This window comes from Cetorhinus maximus, chromosome 17, assembly GCF_964194155.1.
Source record: "Cetorhinus maximus chromosome 17, sCetMax3.hap1.1, whole genome shotgun sequence".
NCBI lineage: Eukaryota > Metazoa > Chordata > Chondrichthyes > Lamniformes > Cetorhinidae > Cetorhinus > Cetorhinus maximus.
In genome coordinates this window covers 28290159-28307322 of record NC_135895.1, presented here as the reverse complement: position 1 = coordinate 28307322, position 17164 = coordinate 28290159, and the positions used below count along the sequence as shown (strand labels likewise).

The 17164-nt window shown below is 42.3% G+C and overlaps 1 protein-coding gene across 1 annotated transcript in view; it reads right to left on the bottom strand.

Annotated features, from left to right (window-relative positions):
- st3gal3a (ST3 beta-galactoside alpha-2,3-sialyltransferase 3a) overlaps positions 1–15604 on the bottom strand; it is a 681850-nt gene extending 666246 nt beyond the window's left edge. The window contains exon 1 of the mRNA XM_078560881.1: positions 15363–15604. The gene's annotated coding sequence lies outside the window, so the exon portion shown is untranslated. The remainder of the gene's footprint in view (positions 1–15362) is intronic.
- Positions 15605–17164: the final 1560 nt, after the last annotated feature.

Below are 17164 nucleotides of genomic sequence, written 5' to 3'. Positions count from 1 at the left end.
AGATTGTGGTGTTCAGGGCGTTATTTCAAAATTTGCAGATGATAGGAAGATTGGAAACATTGTCAACTGTGATGAAGATGGTTTTGAACTTCAAAAGGACATAGACATGTTGATGGATTGGCCAGACAAGTGGCAGATGAAGTTCAATGCAGAGAAGCATAAGGTGATTCATTTGGAGAGACAGTTTAAAGTAAAGGGAGAAACTCTAAAGGAGGTGCAAGAACAGAGGTACCTTGGTTTATATATAACATAAGTCATTGACGATGGCAGGGCATGTTGAGAGAGCAGTTAATAAAGTATATAGTATCTTAGGCTTTATTAACAGGGGCATTGAGTACAAGAGTAAGGAGGTCATGTTGAACTTGTATAAGACACTAGTTAGGCGTTATCTGGAGTATTGCATCCAGTTCTGGGCACCATACTTGAGGAAGGATGTGAAGGCATTGGAGAGTACAGAGGAGATTCACAAGAATGATTCTGAAGAAAGGTCATACAGACTCAAAACGTTAACTCTGTTTCTGTCTCCACAGATGCTGTCAGACATGCTGAGTTTTTCCAGCATTTTCTGTAAATAGCAAGAAACAGTTCTCACTCAAGGGAGCATTAAGAACTAGAGGGCATAGGTTCAAAATAATTGGCAAAAGGAGTAGAAGTGATGTGAGGAAATTTCTTTTCACACAGAGGGTGATTGGAGTCTGGAACAAACTTCCTGAGAGGGTGGTAGAGGCAGGTTTGATCGAGGTATTCAAAAGGAAATTGGATGGCTATCTGAAAAGAAAGAATGTGCAATGTTATAGGTAGAATGCTCTTTCAGAAAGCCAGTGCAGACTCTATGGGCTGAATGGCCTCCTTCTGCACTGTAAAGATTCTGTGGTTCTGAGTAGGTGCATGGGAACACCACCATTTGTAAATTCCCCTCAAAGTCACGCACCATCCCAACTTGGCAGCATATTACCATTACTTCACTACAGCTGGTTGAAAATCATGAAACTCCCGACAAAATAGCAATGTGGGAATACCTTCACAAATTGGACAGCATTGATTCATGAAGGCAGCTCAAGAGCAGTTACAGTAACCAGTTTCCCAAGGGAAATTAGGGATGTGCAATAAATATTGGCCTTTCCAATGATCCCATGAACTAATAAAAATTTAAGAGGCTCCTGCACTAAGTTAAGAGAAACAAATTTTTAAAGGGTAGTACAATAATGAACAGCTCTATAGGTAATTTTTCTATTGTGTAACTCTTGTAATGACAAGACCTTATGGGTATTTCAATATCAGTGGAATACAAGAACGACATAGTTTTTAAGACTTGTGATAGATGATTTGTTTTAGTTAAACGGCAATTTAAGTCAGTTTACAAGTAGCCAGAGGCGAATTTTCTCCACATTGGTGGTGGTGGGAGGGGGGGGGGGGGGGGGCGCGCGCGCATGTGGCAGGAGCAGGCGGGTGCGCAGCCGATCGCCGCCCCCAATTGGCTGGGCACCACCATTTTACGTGGGTGGGCCAATTAAGGCCCGCCCACCGTAACGCGTGCCTGGAAGCGCTGAGCACTCCCTGTGTGTGCAGGGGGGGATTGCTTGAGTCCGGGAGTGCGTTCTTTTGCACATGCATGCGAAAGAGCGCAGAAATCTCCCTGAGGCAAAGAGCTGCCTCAGAGAGATTAGTTTAAGTTCTGAAAATTCTAATGAAGAAAAAAAAAATTTAAGACATGTCCCCTCATATGAAAGTGTCACATGAACTGGGACATCTCTATGAATGTTATTAAAATTTTTAATAAAACTTTAAATATCTTCATGAAACCTCATCCGCCCGTGGATGAGGTTCCATGATAAACACGAAGGCTGCCTGGGCTCTTTGCCTGCCCGGCCAACCTTAAGGTTAGACCAGCAGCTCAGTTTATTGTTTTAATTGATATTTAAATGGCCTTAATAGGCCTTTGACAGTTCTGCACGCTGCGCGCCCGCCAAACTTAAAACCTGAATGATGCACGGTGAAGTCGGGATGTGTGCCCATCGGCAAGTGGGCCCCACCTCTGCTTGCCAACCTGAAAGTTCTGGCCCAGAAGACAGCTCTTGAACTTTATACCCAGCTCCAAAACAAATATTGGTATTCATGTGGCATGAAGAAAGTACGCAATATTTTAACTTCAAGCAGAAGAGATTAGAAGAAAAAAAGATAAAGTATATTGGACGTAATAAAAATAAAGGAGAACAAATCAGATAAGAGTAAATGGCACACAACGAAAAGATGTGAAACAAGGAAGTAACGCTTAATTTTTACTTAAACTGCTATCTACTTCAGCCATAAATTATTAATATTACCACAAAGCTACTCCAAACATTTGTACCTTCATTGGTGTGTTCATGTTTGTTTCAGCATGACCTTTGCGAGCTAAAACATTCAAAAAAAGATGACCAGGGCATTTACAAGGGACTCTGCTGACAATTTAAGACTTAAAACCAGTTCTGTTTACTTCAAGTTCCCCTCTGCTCAGTGTCCTCGTTTCTGCTGCTATTGTTCTTAAATCAAAATTTCAGCACAAACCAAGAAAACCATCAAACTACAAAATACAAGTCAGACAACACTCAAAAATAAAGGTGCACAAATGTTCTATTTAAAAAGTCCACAAAAAAAGCAAAAACTGCAGTCTCCAGAAGATCTACACATCACAAGGACTTAAATGCAACTGTCAATACAGAACAAGCGTTTCCAAACGTTAGCAGCTATTACTAACATTAATCAGTTGTGTGATAAATTATAAATGGAGCAGATTCCCCTGCAGTTCAAAATTGGTTTATAATCCAAAATCCCAATTTATACTGTTGATTATTATTCTAAACCTTTAATTAGATGCCTCTTCCATTCATATCAGATCTTTCCCAAACTGAATATTCCCTAGCAACACACCCGGACAAGTAAAAAATCAATGGAGAAGTTCCAATGGCCTATTTTAGTGCTCTCTGATCTGTTGCATCAACTACGGAAACAAAAAAGTCAAGCAAATATTCTCCGCCACAAACCACAGGTACACCCTTGTTACAGAAAGAAGAATAAAAAGAAGCATGCATTCACTTTCAGCAATCCCACAGGCTGAGAACAGTACTGTGGAATTGCTAACTTCAAATTAATTCAGAACCTGCCAGTTCAACTAGTATTGATTTGCAAAGTATGTGCTAAATGTAACAGCAGCTGGTACAGTAATACCAAACCTAAGATGTGCTTCAGATCATAAATAATAGAATCTTACTGCACATGCAGCCAACGTGCAAATGCTGGTTCTTTAAAAGAGCTCTTCAATTGGGAAAAAGCACTTGCTTTTCAATTCACATGTAGTGAATTTCAGGACACCAAGTACTTTACAGCCAATGGAGTACTTTTTAGAAGTGTAGTTACTGTTGTAATGTAGGAAACATGGCAGCCAATTTGCATGCAGCAAGTTCTCACAAACAGCAAAGTGATCACAGCCAAGATAATCTGTTTTTTGTGATGTTGATTGACCAGGACAATGGGAAACCTCCCCTGCTCTTCTTCAAAATAATGCCATGGGATCTTTTACATCCACCTGAGGGGGCAGAGAAGGCCTTGGCTTAACATCTCGTCCAAAAAACACTGCATTCCCCTGTTTATTCCCACTTCAAGAATATATCCAATTCCCTTTAGAAAGTCAGTAGTGAATCTGCTTCCACCATCCTTTCAGGCGCTTCATTCCAGATCATTACAACTTGCTGCATAAAAAACACATTCTCCTATCTCCTACCTGAAGCCGCTATATCTTTCCCACAAAGACCACCAATAATAGTCTGATGCATTCCCATCAAGAAGTTGTATACCATCCTTAAACACTGGACCAGTAAGAATCAGATGGACATAACCTTAAAGCATGATCACAGAATCCTTCACCCACAGGGAAGGATTATTCCACATGCATTGTGTAGGAATGTTATCAATGCATATACACAAACTTCAGACTAGAATGGATTGAATTATTTCTTTAAGACTGAATGTGATGCACAGCTACAAGGGAAATGGGCAGAAAAATTACAGATGGGATTCAATGTCAGTTAAGTATAAAGTAATGCATTTTAGTAAAAAAAAAAGAGCAGTAATGAATGGAAGTAGGATTATGCTGTGAAGAAGCAGAGAGATTTGCGGGTACAGGCTCAAAGAGCATTAAAGACAGCATCCTCAGGTTGACAGGGCTGTGAAAAAAGCTAACAGAATTCTAGGTATTATCACATGGCATAGAATATAAAAGCCAAGAGGTAATGATAAGCCTATATAAAGCCCTGATAAGATCTCAGTTACTGTATTAGGCCCCACACTAGAAGGACACTGAGGCTTTACAACGGGTATTATTCAGATTCATTAAGGCTACTGCCTATGTTGAGGAAATACAAATGTGAGAAAAGACTTGAAATATTGAAGCATTTTCCCCACAATCTTCTGACGATTGATTTTTTCAGTATGTGTTGGCAGAAGGTGAGGTATTTTGCTACCAGCCTAGACTTAGAGAATTTAGTTTTGTGTGTGCTGAAGTTTGAAGAAAAACAAACATAATCCATGTAGTATGAGAACTGCATGAACAGTTTCCCTTTACCCAGTTTGTACAAAGGATATGTGAGGCTTACATTACAGGGTAAAGTTTCCACTTGTGCACTTTTGCAGAACTGCAGTTTTGCTGACAGCACATAATTGGGATATTATATGCTACCGGCTCATTAATTTTTTGTCTATTAAAGCTAACAAATGAAAAATCTGGGGCTAATCACATGTAATTTCCTAACATGCACTCCCAGTACACAAGGGCACAATCAGAAAATTCACCTGTGCCAGACTAGCTTTGAACTTAGTGTTCAACTTAATCCACCCAATGAAATACAATGCTGTAGCTGTAGAAAAGAGACTTGCATTTACATAGTGCCTTTACACACAGGGCGAGATTGTCCCAGATTTGCACTAACTGCGGTAGCGGGCAGGAAAAAGAACGTTTCATCCGCCAGCCACAATGGCGGCTTTTCACACCATATCATCCCAATCCCACCTCATTAATTATGCAGCCACAGGGAACTCGCCATCTCGCTGGTGGGCGGCCTCTGAATCGCACGCCACCCCATTACCTCGCCACTTCCTCACGCAGGATGTCATATCTAAACTGCAGCCACCCACACAGCTATCAATGCTTGCAGATCAGGACTGCTCCAGTGAAGACATGGCCCTAAAAGCCAAGAAGAGTTCAGCGACCTGTCACTGGAATGCTTTTTGGAGGCCCGCCAAGATGCCTTCCACCCCTGTTCTGGCTGCAGCAGGTCCAGCAATCTCACCACTCCAGCTTGGGAGGCGGTGGCAGTGCTGGTCAATGCTAACGCTGCCCAGAAGAGGTTGACCATCCAGTGCAGAAAGAAAATTAATGATTTCATCCATGCCGCCAGTGTAAGGCAACCATCTCATCACTCTAAACTCACACACTCACAAGCCCATCACACATTAACTGGCATCTCACTCATTGCCAGCTCAAGAGAAATCGTCACTCACTCTCTCACACACACCTTCATATCCTCTGGCCTCATCTCCTCTGGAGACGATCTCCTCAGCTCTCACCATCTTGAGCCCTCAGCCCTCATCCACTTGCACAGATCAGCACATGCCCCCACATACAGCCTCAGTACAGCCCTCACCCTGCAACCTCTTTCCTGGCCTGAGGCCACTTCTCCCCCTTCCCCAAGCAAGCTCTAGCCTTGGAGCTGTTGAAAAGCCACCCCCGCCTTACGGCTGATCTGCCTGCGAGCCCCCCTAAAAGTGATGTGGTGCTGCCTGCGAAGCCTGGCGCTGATGACCGTGAGTGTTACCTGAAGCCAGGCAGGCAAAGAAACCTCAAAGTTCCCCACCAAGTGCAGCTCGCCAGGTGCATGTTGCTTATGTACAGTTGTGAAACACGTTGGCGTGCAGCATGGGGGGATGATTCTGGTAAGCTGGGCTTATAATGATATGCAGTTGTATTACAATGAAGTTTCCGATGTCCAGTAGCGGGAAAAGCAGCCCGCCATTGATGAGCAGAGCAGACAATTGCAAACGTGTTTCATGACAGCATGAAACCGATTTTTGGCCTTCCTGCATATTGTCTGGTCACACCCGCCATGACGCCCACAGTGTCTCAAATGTCTCAAAAGCACTTCCCAGAATGAATTATGTCGGCAATAAAGCAAATTATTGAGATAAATCATAGTCTTGCATAAGGGTATGCAAACTTTTGGAGCAATGAACCAGATATTTGTGGTACAACTTTGTGAGTGAGCCACATACTATTACTTTAGCATAAATATGTGACAGAAACTGCTTTTCCCAGATGCTAAAGGTGTTCCATAGAGGAAGCATAAATTGCTCTTGCATCCTTCACTTCAGTCTCTCATTCTTTCTTATGTCTCCCTTTCTCTGAATTCATTTTTTTTTGCTCCCTTTGCTCTCATCGATGTCTCCACACACCGCGCCCTAACTATTTTAATGTTTTTTTTCTGATCATTTGTTATTTCAACTACAAACAGGCACTCAGGCAATGAGTAGAAGCAGTAGCATTAGGACTTGGGTAGGTATGCAGATTAGAGATGATCATCTACTGGGTCATGGTGAAGAGAATCGTCAGTAACTATTATAGTGGGGACAGGGTCAGAGAGTCTCTCAATTGAAGGTCGTGTAATTGGAGACAGGTACTGGCATCCTCAGATTGAGGTTTCAAGACTCTGGTTTAGTCAATTGTTGTAAATGGACTACCCCTTTTTCCAGGTACAGAACCATAGATAAGTGAGGTGAGGTGAAAACTATTAAATGAAAAGTTTGCATCACTGAAAAACACACTGGTGACCTACTAGTGAAAACAACTGACCTACTGGTGAGGTTTTGGGATTTTTATTTTAAATTGTCAGCTTTGTCAGCAGATAGGTGTGGAAGTCAATGACAGGAGCCAGGCCCTGAGAATCTGGATGCAGAGCCATGAAAAGTTCAATTATCTCACACGAGTGGTCAAGACCAATGAATGCCTCTTCAAAAGCTATTTCAGGAGGACAGGAAGAAAGGAAAGGAGGTGGGGTAGCTCTGTTAATAAAGGATGAAATCAATACAGTAATGAGGAATGATCTTGGTTCAGAAGATCAAGATGTTAAATCAGTTTGGGTAGGTGGGAGTAGTTTATAGGCCCCCTGACAGTAGTTGTACAGTAGGACATAGTATAAATCAAGAAATAATTGGGGCTTGTAATAAAGTACTGAAACATAGTGGGAGATTTTAATCTTCATATACAGTAGATTGGAAGAATCAAACTGGCAAACGTAGCCTGGGGAATAATTTCAAAGAGTGTATTCCAGACAGTTTTGTACAATATGACCTGTAGCCAGCGAACAGGTTATTTTAGGCCTGGTTATGTGCAATGAGACAGGATTAATTATTGACCTCATTGTAAAAGATCTTCTGGGTAAGAGTGATCTTAACATGAAGAATATCACATTCAGTTTGAGAGTGAGAAATGTGAGTCTAAAAAGTGTCTTAAACTTAAATAAAAGCACTACAAGGATACAAAGACAGAGTTGGCTAAAGCAAATAGGAAAATAGGTTAAAAGGTGAGACAGTAGGGAATCAGTGGCACACATTTGAGGAGGCATTTCATAATTCTCAACCAAGATATACTCCATTGAGAAAGAAAGATTCTACAAGAAGGATGCACCATTCATGGCTAACTAAAGAAGTTAAAGGTGATATCAAATTGAAAAAAAAACATACAATGCTACAAAGCTTAGTGGGTAGCCCAGAAGATTGGGAAAAATTTTCAAACCAGCAAAGAATGACTTAAAAAAAAAGGTAGGAATTGAAGTCCGAGTGAAAACCAGCAGGAAATATAAAAACAGGCAGTGAAAGCTTCTACAAGGATATAAAATGGAAAACAGTAACTAAAGTGATCATTAGTCCCCTGGAGAGTGAGACTGAGGAATTAATAATGGGAAACAAGGAAATAGCAGAAACTTTGAACATGTCGTTTGTATCAGCCTTCACAGTAGAAGCATCCCAAGAATAATAGAAGTCATGAGGCAAAAGGGAGGGAGTTATGAACTTAAAATAATCATGAAGACTAGAGAAAAATTACTAATAAAACTAATGGGACTAAAGGTCAACAAGTCCCCTGGACCTGATGGCCTGCATCCTAAAGTCTTAAAAGAAGTGGCTGCAGAGATAATCGATGAATTGGTTGTAATCTTCCAAAATTTCCTAAAATCTGGAAAGGTCCTAGTGGATTGGAAAACTGCAAATGTACCACCTCTATTCAAGAAAGGAAGAAGGAAAAAAGGAAATTATAGGTGAGTTAGCTTAACATCTGACATTGGGAAAATGCTAGCGTCCGTTCTTAAGGAGGCAGCTGCAGGACATTTAAAAAAGTCATAATACAATCAGATAGAGTCAAACATGGTTTAGTGAAAGGGAAGCCGTGTTTGACAAATTTATTAGATTTCTTTGAGAATGCAACAAGCACGGTGGGTAAAGGATACCAGTAGATATAGTAAAAGGCATTCGATAAGGTGCCACATAAAAGGTTACTGCACAAGATAAAAGCTGGTGGTGTTGGGTGATATATTAGCATAGTTAGAGGATTGGCTAACTAATAGGAAACAGAGAGTTGAGATAAATGGGTCATTTCAAGTTGAGTGGAGTGCCACAGGGATCTATACTAATAATTTGAATGAATTATAGCCAAATTTTCTGATAATACAAAGATAGGTAGGAAAGCAAGTTGTGAGGAGGATACAAAAGAGTCTGCAAAGGGATGTAGATAGGTTAAGTGAGTGGGCAAAAAATTGGCAGATGGAGTACAATGTGGAAAATTGTGAGGTTGTCCGCATTGGCAGGAAGTATAGAAAATCAGAGTATTATTTAAATGGAAAGAGATTGCAGAATGCTACAGTAAAGAGAGATCTGGGTGTCTTTGTACAAGAATCACAAAAAGTTAGTGTGCACATACAGCAAGTAATGAGGGAGGCAAATGGAATGTTGGCCTTTATTGCAAGAGGGATGGAATATAAAAGTTGGGAAATCTTGCTACAACTGTACAGGACATTGGTGACACCATACCTGGAGCACTTTCTACAGTTTTGGTCTCCTTATTTAAAGGAGGGGTATACTTGCATTGGAAGCAGTTCAGAGAAGGTTGACTAGGCTAATTCCTGGGATGAAGGGGTTATCTTATGAGGAAAGATTGAACAGGTCGGGCCTATACTCATTGTAATTTAGAAGAATGAGAGGTGAACTTTTTGAAGTATATAAGATTCTGAGAGGGCATGATTGGGCAGGTGCTGTGAGGATGTTTCCCTTTATGGGGGAATCTAGAGCTAGGGGGCACAATTTCAAAATAAGGGGTCTCCAATTTAAGACAGAGATGAAGAGGGCTTTCTTCTCTCAGAGAGACACTAGTCTTTGGAATTCTTTCACAGATAGCAGTGGAGGCTGGGGTCATTGAAAATATTCAAGGTTGATTTACAAGGGAGGCAGGCAGGAAAGTGGAGTTGAAGTCACAATTAGATCAGCCATGATCTTATTGAATGGCAGAGGAAGCTCGATAGGCCAAATGGGCCCACTCCTGCTCCAATTTCTTATGATCTTATATTCCACCAATTATACTACTAGCCTCAGACACTGCTCAATTCACCACACCCCCATTACTCATCTACTAATAATATGTATCAAGCACAATTCATATCTAACATTCATATCCACTGCACCTTCAAACGCTTAGCACTGTTACAAACTGCACACCGACATATCACAGCTTGCGCACACTGACACCTTTTCAACCATGATAGCCACATCACCCAAACAGACTGCACAACACCCACTGACAAATTTCCCTCATTCTTGCAGAACAAGGTGCCGCTTAACCAGATGCAACAGAAACTAACTGGAAGGGGTTAGAAGTGTCTGCAAGTCCTAACCCCGAAGGAGGAGATGGTGCTGGCCACTATTGGGATGCCAATTGCTGAGTCTGTGGCCAGCAGCAAGGCTGTAACCATCAAAGCTGATGGAATTCCCATACCTAATTCTCCTTCTCACATCCCACCTTACCCTCATCCCACACTCTCTTCTAATTTAGAAGCTGCAGATGGTGTAAGCATGCACCTCCTACTTTCCCCACCCCAACCTTCTATTATAACTTTACTCTTGTGCCATTTTCATTTCATCATCTCACATATCCAAGAAGTGCAATTTCGCCAGCAACTAAGGAACAGCAAGAAGGCAGTTATGCTGAAGACCCACCATCACTCGATATCACACTCTCAGCCATCAGCTCAATGTGTGCAATTTAGAGGATAGCATTGAGGCAGGACTTGCACGTGTGGCTTGAAATCAGGGCAGGGGACAAGGGCAGTACTGATACTAGCTCATCAGAAGGCAAGATCACACATGGGTTCTGCTGCAAAGGACTCAATAAGCACTTCAATGGGAAAGACAACGGAAGAATGCTGATAGAAATGCACAAAGAAATACTCGGTGCATTGGGGAGCCTGCCAGATAGTCTGTGTTCAATGTCAAGGAACATTGACAAATCCAGCACCAACTTGGCATAGGGCTTTGTGCAGAGCTTGGGGTCCAATAAGCAATAAGGAACTATTTCAATTGCCACCTTTTTTCTTCTTTCTCCTCCTCTGGATGCCCACTCATGCTTCAACTCCTCAGTTGCTCACCTTAGAGGTTGTGCAGCATGCAGTAGACCAATACTGCAAGGTTCCTCCAGAGTGGTCCAGCCACTGGACCCGTTGCTTCAGCATGGCAACGGTGTGCTCCATCACATTTTATGTGGCAGCATGGCTTTCGCTGCATGCCACATTTGCGTCTGTGGGTTGCTCACTGGAGTCATCAGCAATGTCGTCAGCAGACAGCCCTTGGCACGCAGCAACCAACCTTTGGTTTGCCCTGGTGGGTCAAAAGCAACTGATGACAGACAGCCGCAGAATGAAAAAGCATCATGCCAGGATATCGGGCATTAACCTGCATGATTTGCTTAGTTCAATAAATGGCAGAGTTGGCATGCAGCACCTGCAAAGCAATGTACGTATTGTCAATGGTACCCTGCACCATGGAAAAGTCTGCAATCCTAGCTCAATCATGCTCAATCCATTAGCACAATTCTGTTTTCCTCTCTTTACGCCACTATCAGCACCTTCTTATGTCTTTACCACTACTATTAACACTCCCTTTGTCTTGTGTTCATGATATCTTTGTCAATCTCCCCTTAGCTCCCACCTATCCCTAATCTTCTATCTTGCTCCACCTGCTCCACGCCCTCGTAGGGGGTATAAAAGCCATAACATTTCTATTTCTCTTTAGCTCTGAAGAAGTCATACGGACTTGAAACATTAACTCTGTCTCTCTCTCCACAGATGCTGCCAGGCCTGCTGAGTTTTTCCAGCATTTTCTGTTTTTACATCACATGCTCAATCCACCTGCTTAGCTCTGGCAAGAGAGAATTTTTTTTTTCATTCATGGGATGTGGGTGCCACTGGCTAGGCCAATATTTAATGCCCATCCCTAAATGCCCTCGAGAAGGGGATGATGAGCTTGCCTTCTTGAACCGCTGCAGTCCATGTGTTGTAGGTACATCCATTGATATTAGAAGGGAGTTCCAGGATTTTGACCGAGTGACAGTGAAGGAACGGCAATATATTTCCAAGTCAGGATGGTGAGTGCCTTGGAGGGGAACTTCCAGGTGGTGGTGTTCCCATCTGTCTGCTGCCCTTCTCCTTCTAGATGATAGTAGTTGTGGGTTTGGATGATGCTGTCTAAGGAGCCTTGGTGAGTTCCTGCAGTGCATCTTGTAGATGGCTCACTGCTGCCACTGTTTGTCGGTGGTGGAGGGAGTGAATTTTTGTGGATGGGTGCCAAACAAGTGGGCTGCTTTGTCCTGGATGGCGTCAAGCTTCTTGAATGTTGTTGGAGCTGCACTCATCCAGGTAAGTAGAGAATATTCCATCACACTCCTGACTTGTGCCTTGTGTAGATAGTGGACAGGCTTTGGGGAGTCAGGAGGTGAGTTACTCGCTGCAGGATTGTTAGCCTTTGACTTGCTCATGTAGCCACAGTATTTATATTGCTATTCCAATTCAGTTTCTGGCTAATGGTAACCCCCCCAGGATGTTGATGGTGGGGGATTCAGTGATGCTACTGCCATTAAATCACCAAGGGGCGATGGTTAGATTCTATCTTGTTGGAGATGGTCATTGCCTGACACTTCTGTGGTGTGAATTTTACTTGCACTTGTCAGCCCATCCCTGGATATTATCCAGGTCTTGCTGCATTTGGACATGGGTTGCTTCAGTATCTGAGGAGTCACGAATGGTGCTGAACATTGTGCAATCATCAGCAAACATCCACAATTCTGACCTTATGATGGAAGGAAGGTCATTGATGAAGCAGCTGAAGATGGTTGGGCCAAGGACACTATCCTGTGGAACTCCTGCAGAGATGTCCTGGAATTGAGAAGATTGACCTCCAACAACCATAACAATCTTCCTTTGTGCTAAGTATGACTCCAACCAGCGGAGAGTTTTCCCCCTCATTCCCATTGACTCCAGTTTTGCCAGGGCTCCTTGATGCCACACTCAGTCAAATGCTGCCTTGTTGTCAAGGACAGTCACTCTCATGAAATGAAGTTAGAACTTCATTGAATAGAGAGCCTCAGTGACCTCCCTTTTGCAATAGCAGATGGCAAACTGCAAGATGTTGCAAATAGCTCCAGTCTAGAAGAAGCCAGATGCATCAAAGTTCTTTGCCATGGTCACCTTCACAACCATTGGCAATGCAGCCCAAGCCCTGTTCCAAGCATGCATTTGTGGTGCAGGAGGTGACACATCTCAGTGAGGGCATCCTTGCTGAAGCACAAACATCTCGCACATGGTTTCCCACTAAAGTTCAGGTAGAAGAATGGCTCCCTGAACACCCTAGGTGGAAATAGCCTCTGGCTGAGACCCATTCGCTCCTCCACCCTCTTCCAGCAGCTTGTCCTGCTCTGCGTAGCTTCTGTTCACTCTCCAAGGCATATTGTATTCAAAGAGAAATGCCTACTACTGTACATATGTCTGGGAGCAACTGATTTATGCAGAAGCCTCAAAGTCAGCAAAATGTCATTCAGCACTTGCCACACCACTCCCTATAGACTTCTGTAATTTGAAACAACTATAAAAAGTAACAAACACTTGCAGAATCATAGCATCAGCCAGAAGAAATCAACCAGCAACTAACCTGTTAGTAGTTGAATATCCCTTTAAATAATGATGTTGGGGTGGGTCATTCCAGCTGCTAACATGTGTTCAGCTTTGCGAGGTTAATACAGACTGAAGGTTGCATTCCAAATTGGCACTGCTGGCATCAAATCAGTGTTGCGGCTCATGATCTGCCTGCTCTGCATGGTTCCAGTGGTCATTCATTATCCCCACTAACATGATGTTTAGTGTATTTCATTTCAAAAGTGTGCACTACAATATTATTTTGGAGGTCTAAATGCAAGCGTAGCGCTCAAAATCTAGCAATAACAAGCCCAATTTCTTGCCTTTTTTATTCAGCTTACATGAAATGAGACTTTCACTCACTTGAGTATTCCACTCAATGTCCCAGCAAGCCAATATAATGGCTCTTTCAAACAGTTTGTGAATCAGTAATCACCAACTGCTTAGATTTCCAACAATAATTTATGCGGCAGTAATAACTCCAACGTGAAGTTGGAATCTTTGTGCAGGGAATGAAGGAATCCAGGTGTAGGAGGACCCAAATGAAAGTTAAAAAGCAACCAATGTGTTCTCTTGATGTATCAGTGGATCAATAATTTACATGTGGTTTGAAATTCCTCTAGGTAATAAACAAATTTGGTACTCATACCAACTCTTTCACTAAAAATATCGACAGAAATTTCAGCCCCAGGGCAATTTGAAATAATAACAGTTAGGAAGGTTCCAGATTCAACGACTAGTCAGTGCTGCATTAACTAATTCCTACTAGGGCACAGGTGTAAATGCCACAACTGGCCTTTCTGTCCCTCACCTAGGAAGAAATTAAAATTAAATGAAGATTACCAACCCTGGCTGTTATACAGAACCTATGCCGCAAAATGTGCATTGAAGAATACGTGGCAGGGTTATCGAGAGTTTTTTCATGATCAAACAGCTTGGCAACATTGTGCGAGCTCCCACATAAACAAAGTCCACTTGTCAGGGTATCAGAGAAACTGGCTGTTGACAAAATGCTCCAGCATCAGGCGTACCTTCAGGAAAGGTGAGAGGAAAAGAGGGAAGAAAATGTGTAAAGGAACATCAATCCCATACCTAACAATCTGTGCTAAACCTGGTTTCTTGCCCTTGCACACTGTTGGAATTATAGTTTTGGAGTTAAAAAGCAAATAAGATATTGGAATGGTCGAAATCTGAATAACAGTAGTTTCCGTTTTTTTCAACGTGCAGATCAATCAGCATCATAGCATCTAATAGCAGTAGAATCACCAAGAACTGGTTTGAAAAGTCCTGCCCAAAATGCTGACCCGCCTTTCTCTTACAGATTCTGGTTTATATCATATCCTGTGCATTTTCTGCTTTATTTCAGATGAAAATGCCAGAAACTCGTTTGTACCGTATATTCGATCAAACTGCTGGAATATCCCAGTGGAGGCCAAGACGACTTTCTACCAAGGCCTTGCAACCCACTCAGTATTCACTCCATCATTGCGGGAAGAAATAGCGTACACATGTATTGAAACACTTTACTGAACTTTCCATCCCTCATTATAAGGTTATATAAATAAATATAGCTTCCAATTCGAGGGCACACCACCGTTGTGCGGCTACAAACTTGGCACTACGTCCGCAGTATGTTTTTAAAGCTCGTGTGTATTGTGCGTGGACGGGAACTGTAAAATACGGCAGCAGATTGAACTGCTCCTTTAGAACACAAAAATATGCATGCCCTAGGACAGATATTAATATACAAACTGAACTACACCACAAACGTGAACATTTCACATTCAAGACAAGTGTGTGCAGCAAAAGCGCGAATTACGTCTTGTACCATAGATGTTGAAAGATCACCAATGCAACCAGACCAGAATTCACTGCTCCCTTTCACTCGCTGTGTGCAGCAAATCTACCATAATTTTCTTTTTCTGCCTTTATTTAAAAAGACTAGCATCTACCGGTGCCACTAAACGTGCGCACTTATAACTACAGAAAGGCTACAACATGCAGCTTTGAGAAGGCTCGAAGTGACAAATGAATTTCGTTATTTATCCTTGACTAGCTTTTACACCTTAAAATAGGGTCATTCAAATCACTTGATATTCCACTCACCAGTTCTTCAGTGCCGATGGTTCACGTTAACTGCATTCCTGTTAACGGTCCCTCCTCTCTTGGAAGTTCAATCTTTAAAGGCGATACGCTGCCTCCAGAGATGCCGTTATCCTTCCACCATAGCGGCAATGATGTGGACAGTTGTTGCGGAGGTGGTTTGAACCTGACCAGAATCTAAACGCTCAGTATCGCTGAGAACGCCAAAGCTCCGCTACTGAACGATCTGCAGTCAGTGTAGTCCGGGCACATCCTGCACAGCCCTCGTACGCACCCAAAAAAATAAAGCACATGTATACATGTGACAACCATGTGATAATCATACACTAATCCAAAATTGTTCAACTTTAAAGTCCGCCAGCTATCCCCAAAAGGCCAGATGGAATGGGGGAGGGGTGAGAATGAGACATAAAGACAAAGCGTACTGACTGCTGCAGAGCTGACACCGCACTGTTTATAATAGTTACTTATTCCAAAGTGACTTGAACATTTGAGGGATCCAACTAACAAGCATCCGTGTACAGACCGTTTCAGATTTTCATTGTGCTAATGATGATTATACAATCCCTCATAACCTTCATATAGAAAATGCTGGGCTGCAATTTGAAAGGAAATTAAGAAAGTGAAGGGAGAGCATGAACAGATATTGGCATGTAAAATAGAGGAAAACTCAAAAGGTGTTTTATAAATACAGCAAGGGGATAACTAAGGCGAGAGGAGGGCTTATTAGAGACCCAAAGGTTCCACGGATGAGGAACTTCAGTTGGGAAAATAGGCTGGAGAAGTTGGGACTGTTTCCCTTGGAGAAGGGAAGGCTGAGAGGAGATTTGATAGAGGTATTCAAAACCATGAAAGGTCTGGACAGAATAGATTGGGAGAAATTATTCCCACTAGTGAAAGGATCAAGAATGAGAGGGCACAGATTTAAAGTAATTGACAAAGGAAGCAAAAGTGACGTGATGGAAACTTTTTCATGCAGTGAGTGACTGGGGTCTGGAATGCATTGCCTAAGAATGTGGCGGAAGCAGGTTTAATTGAGGCATTCAAAGGGGAATTAGATTGTTATCTGAAAAAGAAGTGTGTGCAGGGTTATGGGGAGAAGGCAAGGGAATGGCACAAGGTGAATTGCTCATTCAGAGAGCAAGTGCAGACTTAACAAGCTGAATGGCTTCCTTCTGCACTGTAACAATTCTGTGATTCTGCAGGTAATTTATATGTGGAGGTGGAAAATGTGGCATGATTCTTAATGAATACTTCCGTCTGCCTCCATAAAAGAGGGATAAATGCAGGCATTGTATTTAAGGAGGAGCATGAAATGGTGAATGGGGTAAACATAGCAAGAGACATTAAGGCTTTAGCATCTTCGAAAATTAATAAAATTGTCATGCCCAGATGAAATTTATGTCAGGTTGCTAAAAGAAGCAAGGGAGGAAATAGTGGAGGCTCTGGCCATCATTTTCCCATCCTCTCTGGGCTGACGGCTGTGATGCCAGCAGACTGAAGGGCTGCTAATGCTGTTTAAAAGGGGAGGAAGGGAATAACCAAGGAATTGTAGGCCAGTCAGTGATGGGAAAATTGTTAGAAAAAATTCTGAGGGACAGTATAAATCACCATTTAGAAAGGTGTGGATTAATCAAGGACAGTGAGCAAAGATTTGTTAAGTGAAGGTACTGTCTAACATCATTGTATTTTTTGAGGAGGTAGCTCATTTAATGTAGTCTATATGGAGTTTAGCAAAGGTTTTGAAAAGATCCCATATGGCAGACTGGTTAGAAAAGTAACAGTCCATTGACCTAGGTTTATGC